Source organism: Cebidichthys violaceus, unplaced genomic scaffold (genome assembly GCF_023349555.1).
Source record: "Cebidichthys violaceus isolate CVI_PGR_0920_01 unplaced genomic scaffold, fCebVio1.0.p SCAF_27, whole genome shotgun sequence".
Classification (NCBI taxonomy): Eukaryota; Metazoa; Chordata; class Actinopteri; order Perciformes; family Stichaeidae; genus Cebidichthys; species Cebidichthys violaceus.
The window spans coordinates 1,522,942-1,538,377 of record NW_027176450.1 but is presented as its reverse complement, the minus strand read 5'-3'; the positions used below and the strand labels follow the sequence as shown (position 1 = coordinate 1,538,377).

Below are 15,436 nucleotides of genomic sequence, written 5' to 3'. Positions count from 1 at the left end.
TACTCTTTCTTTATTAACATTGTCTATCATAACTTGTACATCAGTGTTTATCTCACAATTTCCAAACAACATAAACTTGGTTTTGTTAAAATTTAATGATAATTTGATATGTCAAGTCACTGTTTTAATCTACTCATATCCGTTGTGGATTATGAGAAAATGGGCCCCTGGACACAAATGTGCAAAAGGCACCACCAACTTTCCTACATAGGAGCAAGACACAGGCTTAGTTGTTTAGCCTCTTTCTGTGGTCATTCTGTGTCTCAATGTAGTCATTTTGAGTCTCTCCCGTAGCTGCTTTGTTTCTCTTTTTTGTTGTTTTGAGGCTCTTTGTAGACATTTTGTGTCTCTTTGTTGTTGTTTCGAGTTTCTTTGTAGTTGTTTTGTGTCTTTTTGTAGTTATTTTATGTCTCTTTGTAGTTGTTTTGAGGCTCTTTGTAGTTCATTTGAGTTTATTTGTAGTTGCTTTGTGGCACTTTGTTGTTGTTTTTCCCATTTTCATAGTTGCTGTGAGTCTATTTGGAGCTGTTTTGCATCTCTTTGTAGTTGTTTTGGTTACTTTGCAGTCTTTTTGTGTCTTTTTGTAGTCGTTGTATCTTTCTTTGTGGTCATCTTGAGTCTCTTTGAACGATATTTTGTAGGTGAAGGCCAGGGGGCCCTCTGACATTTTGGGCCCCTTGGCCTGTGCACAGTAGGGCTGTTCAGTAATCCATCCATGATTGTGCTCACCATCAAATGCTGCAGTCAATTCTCCCAAGAACAAAAGAAATATTAGAGCTATCCGCTTCTAAAATAAATTTCTGAATTGTTTCTACATACACACCACCAGTAATATGTGGATTTAAGATCAGCTATCTCACCTATATGTGAGTGGCCTATGGAGATATTTAGCGTTAAACAAAGGAATCCAGGGAAAACAAAATGTGTCTACACTTCACAGTTCAGGAGTTATGAGCAAAAATCTGAAACTAATCAGTGCTTTCTTTCTGCAAAATGTTACCTGTTAAGAAGCGGTATCAATGTGCTAAGTAGTTCTGGAGATTTTCTTTCGCCAACAGACAACCAAACGGACTGACAAATGGGAAAACAAAACCTTTTTGGCTGTATTCCTGACAGATGTGCTGCAATGAAACACAATTATCCTTGTCAGTCAAATTCAGTGAGCTTAAGGTGCATGATCTCCGTCAGACTACTGATTGGACCACAGGTTTTCACTGTTAGGTTTTCACCTAAACCTAGTAAGGATTTATGGCAGAAAGACCTGAAGGCAAACTTCTCCTATGTGCATACCACAATCAGCAGACTTTGTCAAATCTTTGATTCAACTTTGTCTTACATAAAGACAGCATTGCAATCAGCCACATCCAAACATTTGAGGATTTCTACCGACCCAACCTGCACAAAGTTAATGAATTAATAGCATAATTCCCATCCGCGAAAAAAAGCATTGTTTTCTTCCGCTGTGGTAACTCATGGCAATTTTCCTTTGCCTGTCAAAACACTTTTCCCTCCGCCCAGAAGGTGGAATTATTCCCTTAAAAGTTAAACATGTAAGATTTTGTTTAAAACATTCAAAATAATGGACAAACATTACCAACAGAATGTGTGGAGGTTACAGTGATGATGTCATGTCAAAGACCCCAATGTATTGTGTCGCGGAGATCTACTAAAAAGTGTATGCTAACCAGCTAGCCCCGGCCGTCCTGTCTTGTAATACTACTTGTACCTCAAGAGGCGATTGTGAGTCTCTGTTCTCAGTCCAACATGAGAGGACGAAGAAGTAGAACTTCCCCGAGGACTTGTCAATAATCAATGCATGGTCCGTGTACGATCAAATACAAAATGGAAGAAACAAGAAAATGACTCCGTCTGAACTGAAGGTTTTTCTGCCGGATCGGAACCCCGTCTCCTCCCCTGGGAAGTGGTCTTCAAAAGGACCAAACTAAATTACGAGTCTTTGTCTCGTTTCTGCCACTTTTGGATTCAATCCAATAAACGAACTATCAAAACGTACACAGATCGTACAGCCCCCGGTTACTGGCATAGTAAACACAATATAGGCCGACGCAACAGGTGCCCACATCTTACTAACTGCTCTTTAAATGACACAAAACTGATCTGCACACATTTACGTGCCATTAACTATTGAACTTGTGCTCTCCAACGCTGCTCTCTTTAATACAAAGGGTGTCATTCTGTAGTTGTGGCTTTTTTAATGGCTTCATAAGAAACGCCCAAATGGCCATAAATAACCAGCACAGGTACACATACACAGACCTGCCAGACTCCGACCTACACCACAGACCTAATGCTTCCAACCCAGTGCTCGCTAATGATAGAGCTCGACTGCATCAAAGAGCCAGAAGTTGAAGAAGGACGCGTGGAAGATGGTGCCAGCCTCACTTAGAGCTTAAAAAGATCGAAAGCTTCTCGCTGTGTGTTTAAAATGTATGGCAGAGAAAAGTATAAATAGGTCTCTTAAGATATCAAACATCTTATAGACGTGTCTTATAGTTCCTGTCCCAGCGGGGTAAATCTATATTAATGTTGTCTGTGCTAATGACAGTCAAATAGCTGGGGCTGCAAGGAGCTACGCGGCGGATACGAATTGAAGGTGAGACATCCTCGATTTAAAGGGTAACAAGCCTGGAGAGTGCTGCGCGGAACATGGTACGCCTGTAAAACGGGATCCAGGTAGATGGCTTCAAAGATGCTGAGCAACAACACTAGTGAATACACATTTGCATTCATATTCTTTTTACTGTGTGTTCGACCTCCAATTTATCAACCCTGGCTTTGACACCCCAAGCTGTATCCAGGGTGAACCCTCATTACAGCAGAGCCGTTCCTTGGGGCAGGTGCCAGACCGAGTCACAAACAATAAAAAAATGTAAATCCCATTGTCATGGGAACGTGATTTCCTTTCGTTTAGTCCTAATTGCTGCCATCTGAATCCAGTCAACTGTTATTAATCCATTAAATCCTAGCGGTGACCGGCGCATGTGTCTGTATTCGATAGACAGCTGCAGGCAATCTCATGTATTCCTGTTCCTGGTGTTTGATGTCCTGATGCTTGCACTATCCCTTTCAACTGGTTGGAGATGTAAAAGTTGAGCCTGGTGCCTCGGTGCGCGGCTGGTTTGGAATTCTAATGTTCAAGTGCTGTGGGATTTTAGGGATGAGTCTCACTGAAATAGTTTTTTTCTTCAGTACCTTTTCGTCTCATCTTTTCTCCTCCTGGTGCTGCTCAACTTTTGTATTTTGTTGTGCTTTTGTGGCCAAGGGAAAAGGTGTTTAATTTCATTGTCCCGTTGTTTAACAGTAACAATATAACTGAGCACTTTTGTATTGTAGTTAATTAAATGAACTACAATACAATTCAAATTCAATCATACAATATAACAATTATAAAGTGCATGAGATGTTTACTTACAGAAATTAGCGATGTCCACTGAGTCTAATCCTGTTGTGCTGTTCTAATGCTTAAGGTGCTGATAATGGTGCCGGGCCTTGATGTGTCAGCTGTGGTGAACAGAGGGATCCATCAAGTTGTCGTCCAGGGGAAAGAGAGCGTGTTTGGTGCACATATGAACACCAGAGTCGGGGTGACAACTCGCGGATTTGGTTCGCAGCATCCGGTGGGGTGCTATCCAATCCCCGGGTAGGGTCGCGTCCTCAGTGCCAGCCCCTGTAGAGACAGAGGAGGTCATCCCTCTGGAAGAATGCTGCTTCTCATTGCAAAAACAAAGGCCGGGATTGTCAAAGCTGATGGCAAGGGGACGGGGCGGAGGGGCAGCCATGGCCCGAGGACTCGGGACAATAGAATAAATCACATGAAAAATGTCACAGCCGCACAAATGGAATTCTTACTTGGGGATGAAGCGGGATTGGAGAAATTGAGGGAGCCATGCATAACGTGGGTGTTGTTTATCTGAGGCATAAACAGCTATAGTCACATGGTCCACTAGACAGACAGTAAGGACATTTCTATTCATTTTACTTTCATTTCCTGACAGGCATATGAAAGGAGTGCGTTCTGAATGGACTCCTATGCTTGGAAGTTCTAATAATGTGTTAGAGTAAAAAAAAAAAGGCTCTAATCTAAATAACTCTACCGATGGACATGAACCAGCTGTGTGAAATGCATTACAGCTCATACCAGTAATTAAAGAAGATGGTTATATATTGGTATGTGACAAAGTGCAGTGGCTGTAAATGATGCTTATTATAGCCAGGTGGTTTAGATGAGTGACTATGACATTTCAAGCTTGTGGAATGAGTTGAAATCACACCTAGTGTACCAAAGTCAGAGAAATGTTAATTTGTTCACCAACATGAAGGCGTTAGCAGGGTAGAAAATAGATGCTTCCCCTGTCAGACATGACTTATCGTTGCAGGAAAATCACACGTGTAATGCCACGTTCACATCATGTTGTTCCAATTCAAGCAGCAGAGGGGGGAAAACCATTCATGTCCGAGTCCAACGAGTAATTCCGAATCAGAAATATTGGATTTCAGACAGCGACGATTTTGTTCACTCCAACAACCAACTGAAAAGACAAGCTACAAAACCATCATTTTGCTACCTTAGGACAGAGTCAGGATAGCTGTTTCCCCCGGTTTCCAGTCTTTGTGCTAAACTAATCAAACTGACTATAGCTCCACATTTACTGAACAAACATGAGGGGTATCAAACTCATCCTGACAAGACTGTGAAATAAATGCATTTCCCAAAATATCAAACTAAAGTGCGTTTATCAATATAAAATCAACAGTTTAATATCATAGCAAAAATATGTGAACTTTATTTAGGGTGGTTATTTATGTGTAATTTTAAAGCTGCTAAATTCAAAATTCAGAGCATATCTAGTGCCTCCCACACGGCTCTCAACATGGCGAAGGCTGAATCGGCGGCTAGAAGCTAACAGTGCTAACAGCATTAACAGTGCACATGGAGCTAACAGTGTATATCTTGGGGGAGGGTGGGTGACAACGCTTTCACAACAACGCCGTCGATCGGGACGGTTTACTAGCTGTAACCACCATATGAGCGCAGTGCAGATTGGCGGCGATTGGCTAGCTTGTAGGGCACACTCACTTGCACAAACATGCTCTAAAAGGCGCACGTGGTTGGCCCGCTATGTAAACATGGCAGAGAAAGCTTGATCGTGACTTGATTCTCTGCTCAGATATTACTCCACTATATCTATATACATTGCAACTAATTGTTTGACGCTATCTCAATTCTCTGAGTATCGTATAGAGAACCTTTAAAGTGGTCGCTGACAGAATCTTGATAGGTTGTATTGCTTTGTGTTTAACCACAAATGTCCATGAGTGGTCAGTACAAAGCATGTATGCAGTCTCATGATAACCAAAAGTATCATCGACACGATGGATTATCACATATTCTATAAATAACTGACCTTGTATCTCAAATGGACTGCAATTCTGCATCTGCCAGACATGGAATCAGTATTCGTCCTTAAATTTCAACCTCTGCCTCCTCTGTTTACTTCTCCATTCCCTCTTCCTCCGACGTGTGAACCGTCCCGACCCTCAATTTACCCATTCCATTTCCTTGAGCACAAGCACCATGATGTGTTATCATTATGCCAGTGATTCGAATCAGTCATCATCAATATTTCTTACATATTAAAAAGGCTATTTAAATATGTATGCATCTGATCACCTCTGTGGCTTTTTTCATTGCCTGAGTCAACTGAATCTTCCTCAGGAAAAATTCTGTTTATTCATGCATATGTTATCAGGGAGCCAAATAAGACGGTAAGCTCAAAAGCAGCCTTTCATGACCAAGAGTATGCGCTGCATTGTGATCTGCGGCGCTATTAGAGTAACGCATGCACGTGAACAGATTCACTGTAAAAGAATAACTAGTCTCAGCTCAATACCTTTTCCCTGACTGGTGTCTTTGTATCCAGCAGAAACCCTACACCTTTCGTTCCATTTCTAAACAACTTTGTCATTTTTGCCACCTTGTCCTCACATGACACTACGGAGAAAAAAATTCAGCAAGACATTTTGCTTGATAAGAGAACATTTTGAGTGAGATAAACCTGAAATTTGGACTCAAAATAATCCACTGATGGTTTTCCTTGCTCTCTCACTTTTCTCTAATTTAATCACTTTCATCAATCAATATTCTGTCTGCATGTGTTTATGTGCTGAGGCTCAGAGGAATGCCATGCAGTGTTTTTGACAGATGGGCGGTTAATGAGACGGCGGTGCTCTTCCAACGGTGTCACATACAGAAAGAGGTGTAGATGTGCTATTAAAATGCAAATCGGTTAAAATTCAAACTCAATTAATAGCTGCTTAAGCTGGCAATATTGATGTGTATGTGATGGAAACACCTTGAAGCGCAACTCCTGTATTTTCCAGTGCGGTGGGTCCTTTGAAAATCATCTTGGTGATAATTAGTGGCTGTTCACAGCAACAGCTCTATCTCTGCTGGTGTCATTTCTCACATCTTGCAGAGTATAACACAACATGGCACAATCAGTGTTGCTTTTTGAAACCTGGCTTCAATATTATTCTGGAGGTTGGAAGGGCAACAAGGGGGCAACTCAGACATTGTGTGCCTCATTAGTTTTAGCTTTCTTGGTTGCATTCAGAAGCTTAGATCTTTTATTTTCTAACAAAATCATAATTTGCAACCATAACAAATCCATAATATGACCCTTCAAAGTCGGGACCAAATTTCTGTCACAATGTCAATCAACTGAGCATACCCGAAAAACATACTATTGTTTAAAACCTTAAAGCTATGTGACTTTTGGGATGATTTGCCAACAGGTGCTATTTAGCATAAAACACAGCAAAGGCAGATGGGATGGGCATGCCATTCGTTTTGCAGGTATTTGGTCATAAAACAAATTAAAATTATGACCAGATGGTGGCATTACACAAGAAGTGAGATGATCACCAAAGTGAATATAATTCATCCTGAGGGGAACATGAACATTCCACAGTAAACCACCCAATTGTCAGTGGTCAAAACAACATAGATAATGGTGGCACTAAAGGAAAAGTCGGACGATCACCAAATTCAGCAGGATTCATCGTCTGGGGACCATGAATGTGTGAATCTGTCCAAAATGCCATGTGAATATATCTTTGTTGTTGAGATACCTCAGTGTGGACCAAAGTGGTGGATGGATACTCAGTGTTGGGGGTAAATACTGCGTCCTGTGAGCACATTGAATGATGTCTGATATTCCTATCTGGCTTCCAGTGGAAGAGAATATTCCTCTCCCTGTCGGCAAGTTGCCATGTTCTCATGTCTAGATAAATATTGAATGAACTTGTCAAACATTAAATGCTCACACAGAGGGAACTTGGAACTTCCATATTTGGAAACCTTCCTGTGTTTTGAGTCAGCATAGTTTTCCATAAGGAATGACGATGTTAAGATGAATGGACAACAAGGAAGCACTGATGAACTGATGACAGGGCTACCAATGTAATATTGATGAAAGTGATGTCAAGCATCATGATGTTTAGAAATTTTAGACAAGCCACCTTTAACTGATCTGGTGCTGATTTCTGTCTGAGTTTGATGTATGCATCTTACAGACTTGTGTTAGTTGCCCCTCCACTATTAATTCCCCAGCAGGTCATTCTTTCTCAAGTGGATGCTCCAGAATTAATCTATTTTGATTTGTCTAAAGCAGTCAGCACTCAGCTAAGGCATGTAAATATAAGACTATTTAAGCTAAACGCATATCAAGAAATATGATATTTAGTGTTCAAATTGACACTATCATGGCTTCAGGATAAAACATGGGTAGAACAAAGTCAAACTTTGTTTCAAAAAGTAACTGCTACAACTACTACCTGAGAAATTGATTAATACCCTCTTTAGAAATGGAGTTCATGAAAACGAAGCATAGTGAGTGAGTGAGATGGTTGAATAATTTGATATGTGGGCGTATGCAATTACAGCTTTCTACTGTGAGTGTTGGCAAGCATGAACGGTGCGAAGTCTGACATTTCAATGAAAGTGTTAATGAGTACCGCACAGCACTGTACCAGCAATGCATTTCACAGCTCAGACGGGAAAATCTTCCCACTTACTGCACAGTTTGCTATTAGAATCGTCTTGTGTATACATTGGCTCGATTTAACAAACAGCAACAACAACAATAACAACTCTGGAACCATCACTGGACAAAAATCAGAAAGTTAATCAGCCAACTGTAAAAACATTTTTGGAATAGTGGTAAAAACTATAACCTAAAGCAAAACTATGAGACTTTATCAAACAACACATTATGCCTTTTACAAATGAAAAGTTAAAAGTTAAAGTGCAATAAACAACATCTGCTGGCCGGCTGGTCGTACTTTTAGTGCATGTTCGTGCAGGTGAGTGGTTAGCTCATGAACCTAATGTGGTGGTATGCACCTTAAAATTCATAAGCAATAACACACACCACTGCTACCGCCTTACTTGGTCTGGTATGACCAGTAGATATATATTAGCAAACTTTAGGGAAATAATGCTCTATAATTACTGGGTCAGTTTGCCGACTTAACACCCGTTAAGCCCTAAGCCTTTTTGTAGGCCTCTCCTCGATTTTTGCAACCCATAGTTAAGAGAGTGATTTTCGTCTAAATATATTGTGTATTTTAATAGTTGTTATAGTGTAGAAAGCTGACACTTGTGAAATTTGTTCTAATTTGCAAATATCAGTATATATATGTTACTGGTTAAGAGTACATTAAGATGGAACACAGCACAAATTGAAATTCTTTATCTCCGACTATAAATTAATCCAATTTTGATAAGATATTTTTTTTTAATGTTGTAGTTGAAAGCTTTTATCCTCTCCAGATCATAGCCCAATGGGTTGGAAGTCTCTCTGCACAATGTTTTCTTTGATAAATTGAAGCATTCAAGAGCTAGAGAGGTTAGAGTGCAGAGATTTCAGCCGAGGTCAACCAAAATGTCATTTGGTTCCAGCTGTTCCATTGTAATTTTATATAGTATATAATTATATATTTCACTTCTTTTATGACTAATAGTGTTCAATCTATCATATGCAGAAGTTTGGCATCATTTAGAGAGCCTGGATCCTCTCTGAGCCTGTTTATGTCTGTCATCCATGGGATTTTCTCATCTGGCTTCCACTCCAGGTCTCCTAGCTCAGCCTGTGGTTGGTCGATTTCAGTCAATGGACCCGCCTTAGAAGCGTCTGAGTCCTGGCTATCTAACAAACGCATCGTGATTTTGATAGACAGAAGCGTTAGCCAGTAGGGAGTAAAACAGTGGCGCGTCACCTGAATTTGCGCATAACCTCGCCGGCATTCACACCCATCCCCCACACGGGCCCTTTGTTATTGGGCCCTTGTTTCTCCGCGGGGACATTTCAGAGACGCACCGGAAATACGTAGAAATATTGTTGACGGAAATAAGCGGAGATATACAGCAGAACAACGAAAAGGTAAGGAGCTTTGGATGATTTTGAAGGATATTACGCATTGTGTTTCTGGTGTTTGTTTGCTCACAGCCTTGTGAGGGTTTACCGGAGAGGCGATCTGATAGTAGTTCTGGAATCTGTGTCGAATGCTCGTGCTGTTTGATATTTCGGTTGCCTATGCTAACCGTTAGCTTTGTTATGCTAACTCGGAGAAGAGCGACTTATGGCTAGAAATACGTGATTTTGTGAAAAATATTTTATTTGCGTACACTATTTGTGTAGAATGGTGTTTGGAGTGTGTAAGAATGTCTTGGATTGTTTGTTTTAAGCAGATTTTGAATTTTTTTTTGAATTTTTTATTTTTTTTTTCATATTCATAATTACATGCAAATGGTCATTTTTGGACGGTAAATGCTACAGCGGACCCGAAATCGGGTCCGTCGGGCTTAATGACTCTTCTCTACTTGCACTACTGTTACAATAGCTTAGCATTTTACCTAAATGCTAAATGACAGTTTAGCCATTCAGCACTAAATCCTACACACTGGTCCTTTAATTGTCAGTTGTAGCTGCAGGGACCACTGTTGTGTCACTTTTAACACAAATTAATTAAGTAAACAGAGCAGAACACATAAAACGAAGCCCAGTGAATATGAAAAAGAGCAGCAGTGTCTGTTTCCTTGCAAGCATTTTAATTAATACACTACAATATATAAAACACTCTTAATCCATTTGGCAAGCATATTTGGACCAATAAAGCCATATACACTCACAGTTTTATTTTACTTACATCGGCTCAGTTACTCAAAAGTTTGTACATGTATGCCACAAAACCATTGTATTCATTTTGTGGCTTTCAAAAGATTGAATGCAGATAGTACAATTCATTCACCCAGTAATGTGCAGATATATTCCAACACAAACAGAGCAGTTTTGCATGTTACACCTTAGACTTGAGGAGGAGAGAGATAAAATGGCATAATATTGGTAGGAATAGTTACAAATCATATTCTCCAGTCCTCGCATAATGTGGCGGCTTAGTAAAATATAATATCCTCCAGTGATTTATTGCAGTCATTTTAATAAAGTGTGCTTTTAGATTGTGGTCTGAAACTGTTGTGCCGGCCAGTAAAATCACGGGACCAAATCAAATTCAGCTCGTTGACATTTATAATAAGCAGATGAGGGGTAAAAACAGTGTCGCGCTGAACCGCCCTGACTCTCTTCATGCACAAGGAGTCCCATCTTACAAAAATAAAATCCACTTTCACTGTCAAAGTTATATCACGGTTTTTGGTTGTTTCGCAACTTCCCATATTGTGCTCTCAGGTGAGAATCATATTATATCGCCCTCTTAAACGCTGCTGCACCGGAGACTAATTCAATTTAAAAGTTTTTAACTTTGTGTCAAACACATATTAAATCACCTATTTCAAACTTTTTATTAATGTTCATATGCACCCAGTATCATTCACTATATCTTTGGTTATGGGCACACAATAATCTAATTACTGCATGTACTTTAGAGTTTGAGAATAATTTGATCAAGCTGTTCCTTATGTAAATATTCTAATTTTTCTGCTATTTTGCATACTGCATTTGTTGATGTAGTAAATAATTTGTGTGCTTGTTTTCCTTGAGGCAATCAGCATTCATCAAAATGCAAGCTTTATCACAATATCAATTTACTAAATATGACCATAATCAAAGTAATTATTATGCTAAGATGCCTATATGACCGTGTCGTAATTGCTTGATTCTTGCAATAGAATTCAAATCAGCAGCTACAGGCAAATGACAATCAGCTCCATCAAAAATCACAGTGTATACACAGTTACTGAGCACAAGTGTACTATTCTGCTGGGCATGTAATTAGCTTAATCCAATTATTCTCATGATCAAAGCGAGAAACAACAATTCTGTGCAAGTTGTCACAGTTAATGGAGCAGCATCTCATTTTGCCTCAAAGTGACATCACAATGTTCCCATTTCTACATTTGAAAGAAATGTGGTAATATTCACAAATATGTTTGTGGGTAATTAACAAAAGTGTCTTTATATCGCTCAAGGTAACATGTGGTTTACTTTCGAGAGACCTTGTATTATTAACCTACAAAACATACTGGTGTGAGCGACATAAAGCTCAGATTTCAATGCAGACTTTGAAGTGAAACAATAGGCAAAATATATGTATTCATGTGCGTACACAGCCCGGTCCCCAGGAAAATGTTGGCATTGTATGCACATACGAACACAGGATTTTACCCACAAGAGTGCTGTTCTTGTACTGTGTGAAACCAAAAGGAAATGTTAAGTTTACGGTTGTTGTGTAATGTTGTCACACTTGTTACGCAACATTACATAGGAAAGTCTGCTAAGGGTGATTGTTATTCATGTGCACTAGTTGTAACGGTTGTTATGTTACAGTTGTTGTGTTGTTACGTTACGGTTGTTACATTACATGACATTACATAACTATGTTAAGGTTGTTACGTGACGTTGTTATGTTAAGGTTATTACGTTTGTTACGTTATGGTTGTTACGTTTGTTATGTTATGGTTGTTACGTATGTTACTTTAAGGTTGTAACGTTAGGTTTGTTTTGTTATGTTGCGTTCGTTACGTTCGTTACGTAGCGCTGTTACATTACTTTGTTACGTTACGCTGTTACATTATGAAATCGTTGGTCCAGAAACGTATCCCGTGGTTTACAGAAAAGAACAAGACCCAAGATTTTTCCCTAGGGTCGGCATACAATCTTCTTGGTAAACTTGAGTAAATCTGCATTGAATCACATTTCACTGATTGAAAGTATTGCACACTCCCAAAGGTAAAAATACATTCGGAACAATATCAGCCACATATATGATCAGCAACCACAATCAGTGGATACATAGCCTTGACTCAATTACAATACACACAGGCAGAGCAGCTTCCATTATATACAACCATATTATACTGCAAGCCACCCACCCTAATTACAAACACACACTCATGCAAAACTTTGAAAGTAGTGCAGTAACTTTGAACTAATCCAATCATCATGAGAAGGGCTCATTTAGTTGAAGAAACACACACTGCTGCTCTTTCTCTTTCTTTCGTCCACAATCATAAGGCTCCATTCCACTGATAGGCCAACTGATGGAGGTATTCAGCAATCGATCAGTTGCTTTTTGCGTAAATTGAGACACGCAATGCTTAATATAATTCTACATGAATGTCAGGTGTTCACCAGGTGTTTGTTCATTCCTCCTAAACAGATTGACGTCCAAGATGTCCACCACTGCATGTGAGAATAAGAGACAGAATCACAGATAACGCGTTTTAGGGGTGAAAAATGCCACGTACCACATTTGATCGTTATACCGTAGTAGCCCACATCCTAGCCGAGTAGACTCTTCTTGGCATCAGTGAACGGCCTGCTTTCAATGTCTCTATTTGGAGACGAGGTCTTTCTCTGCACCTATACTGTTTGCAAGCTCCTGCCTCAAAGTGTGCTAAAAAAAACCTCCTCGCTTGTGCTGCTTGCTGTCGACACAAAAGCCACTCACGTTCATGCAGAGATCCGATGTCTGGTAAGTGTGAAGCACATTAACTCATCAAGAATCTGCAGTGGGGACATGCTGTATCTCGCTGTACTTGGCATTTAGTGTGGCTTGAATCACAACGATTCTGGACACATTAGTTTCCATGCAGGTAGAAAATGCAGCACAAATTCCAGTATAATTTCAGAGCAATTAGGAATAGGAGTCATCCTAATCACTGATTTACAATTTTTTTCTGCTGCTTACGGCTACTGCTATTGTCTGCAGACTGGATACTTGAAATAATTATTAAATCTATCTATTCGTCATTCATCACACACTCCCACGGTTGGCATTAATGATACTGTTCCTGTTTGACTACAGTGGGAACTTCAGAGGAGTCAGCATCCTGCTTCGTAGGATGATGGTGCTGGTTTTCGCCAGGAGCCGCTCTGAGTATTGATCTGCTCATGCAGCATTCCTTTCGCTTGAAGCCAGAATTTGCCTCTGATCTGAACCAGCTTTCAAGTGGGCAAAAACAACCTCAAACAATCTGACTCAAAGGCGGTTTTTCTTTTTTTCTATGTACATCAAGAGCACAGCAGAGTATGTAGATGAGAAAAAAGAAGAAAAAAACAGCAAGCCTGCAGAGCTCAAAGCGTAATGATTTTCTCTTGAATAGCCTTCTGAGGCACTCTCAATTCTGCTGAGATGCATTCGATCTAGATTACACAGGAACTGATGCAGAATCAAAATTGTTGGGAAGGATTTAAATTGCTCAAATGCCCTCTGACGAATCTCCAAGCAGCAGCTCTTAATTTCAGATCAAACCATTTCCACAAGCACCATTTGTTCGCAATTTGTTAATGAGCAGACCAGTTAGCAGAGAGCAAATCTGAAAGTTAAATCCGTAGACTTCAAACCCAATGTCTATAAAGCTAATATGGCAATGATCCATGGCTGGCACAGTCATGGAATATGTAGCTGCAAGCAGCACAGGTTCATGTTTTACACCTGAAATGGGCGAGAGTTTGTTTTGCACTCTTTACAAAAAAAGATTTGCGGGAATTCTCTCACTTTCTGAAGTGCTTGTTGTTTTTTGAAGTATGAAAAACACTTGCAATTAACACATTTTAATAAGAAAAAATTATCTATTTTTAGTCACTCTGGTACAGTCTAGTCATATTTTTTTCGTATGTTCAGAACTCTCGCGCTTGAGGGGTATTTAAAGATGAGTAAAGAGTTAATCTTCTGTACTGATCATTAAGACCAACTGGGCTTTACACTGCAGTCAACTTTGCAAAGCAAAGAAGCAGTTACTATAAAACAGCACAATTCATACTGCTGTTAATGTCTGAATCAAGGATGCAAAAGTCAGTCTGCAAAGTATGTCTCTCTGGCCACGGTTTGTAAAGCTGCTATGTCAGTAGTATCCCTGTTAGCAATTTTATTTGCAACTAATTTGTGAGTGTAAATCAATAACACTCTGATTTACACTATGTGCTGGGTTTAAGCAACATCACTAGAATATTCCTATGGTGGAAGATCATTGTCTCAGTTGATTTTGCACATATATTGGTGTTGCTGATGATTTAAAAAAAAAAAATATATTATTATTGTGCTGTTTTTAAAATTGAGACGAAGACAAATGTCCTGCTAGTGGGACAGTAATGTTCTATTCTAAATCAATGTAAGCTTTTGTATAAAAAAAACCGACTTATGTGGCAATGTGTAACACAAATGGATGAATATGTTTTAGTGTTAGTATTTTGAGAAATAATTATTGTGTACTGTACTTCAGACAGTTTGGCAGCAACATGCCAAAAATACCTCTTGAAGAAGTCTAATTAAAAAAATGTCCATCTCATTAATGCTGAGCAGAGCCAGAGCCACACATCTCAGAAAACTAAAGTTGGCTCTACAAAACACACATGATGTTACTGTAGTGAGTATGTTATGTTATGCTGTGAATAAGCTCAGATCCTTAACAAATGTATCTACACAGTCATCTTACTTTTTATCATGTGAAAGTTCTCTGTAATTCCCCCAAATAAATAGCAGGGGGTCTGACCAACTCATATCTTGTCCTTGCTCAACATACACTCTGATAGTAGACCCGCAAAGCATTAGAAAAGCCTCCGCAAGCAGTGTGTCCTGTCTCCGTACTGCACGTTTCAAAAGGGCTGACAGATCAAAAGGAGGGGGGGTCCAGACCTTAACGGTAGACTCAGCATCCACTTCTCCGCATGTCGCCTCCGCCGCCGCCGCTGCCTCTGCCCCCGATCTCATAGGATTTCATCAGGACAGATTGAAAACACGCTCTTCGCTGCCGCGAAACGTCTCGTCGGCGTCGCTGCCATTCACGCGCGTGGATGCTGCTCTCCCTGGATGAATGAATGGGGCTTACAGGTGCACATGTCGGGACTGCGCTCCGGTGCTGCACAGACTGAGATGATGGGAGAAGAGAGGGCGG

At 39.9% G+C, this 15,436-nt stretch overlaps 1 protein-coding gene across 4 annotated transcripts in view; it reads right to left on the bottom strand.

Annotated features, from left to right (window-relative positions):
• The window catches only part of LOC137880154 (galactosylgalactosylxylosylprotein 3-beta-glucuronosyltransferase 1-like), a 27,337-nt gene extending 11,901 nt beyond the window's left edge, over positions 1–15,436 (bottom strand). For 3 of the 4 annotated variants that reach the window (XR_011103792.1, XR_011103793.1, XM_068721326.1), the window contains exons 1-2: positions 15,178–15,436; positions 3,434–3,688 (exon numbers count right to left, since the gene is read on the bottom strand). The gene's annotated coding sequence lies outside the window, so the exon portion shown is untranslated. The remainder of the gene's footprint in view (positions 1–3,433; positions 3,689–15,177) is intronic. The other variant, XM_068721327.1, reaches the window with a different exon arrangement.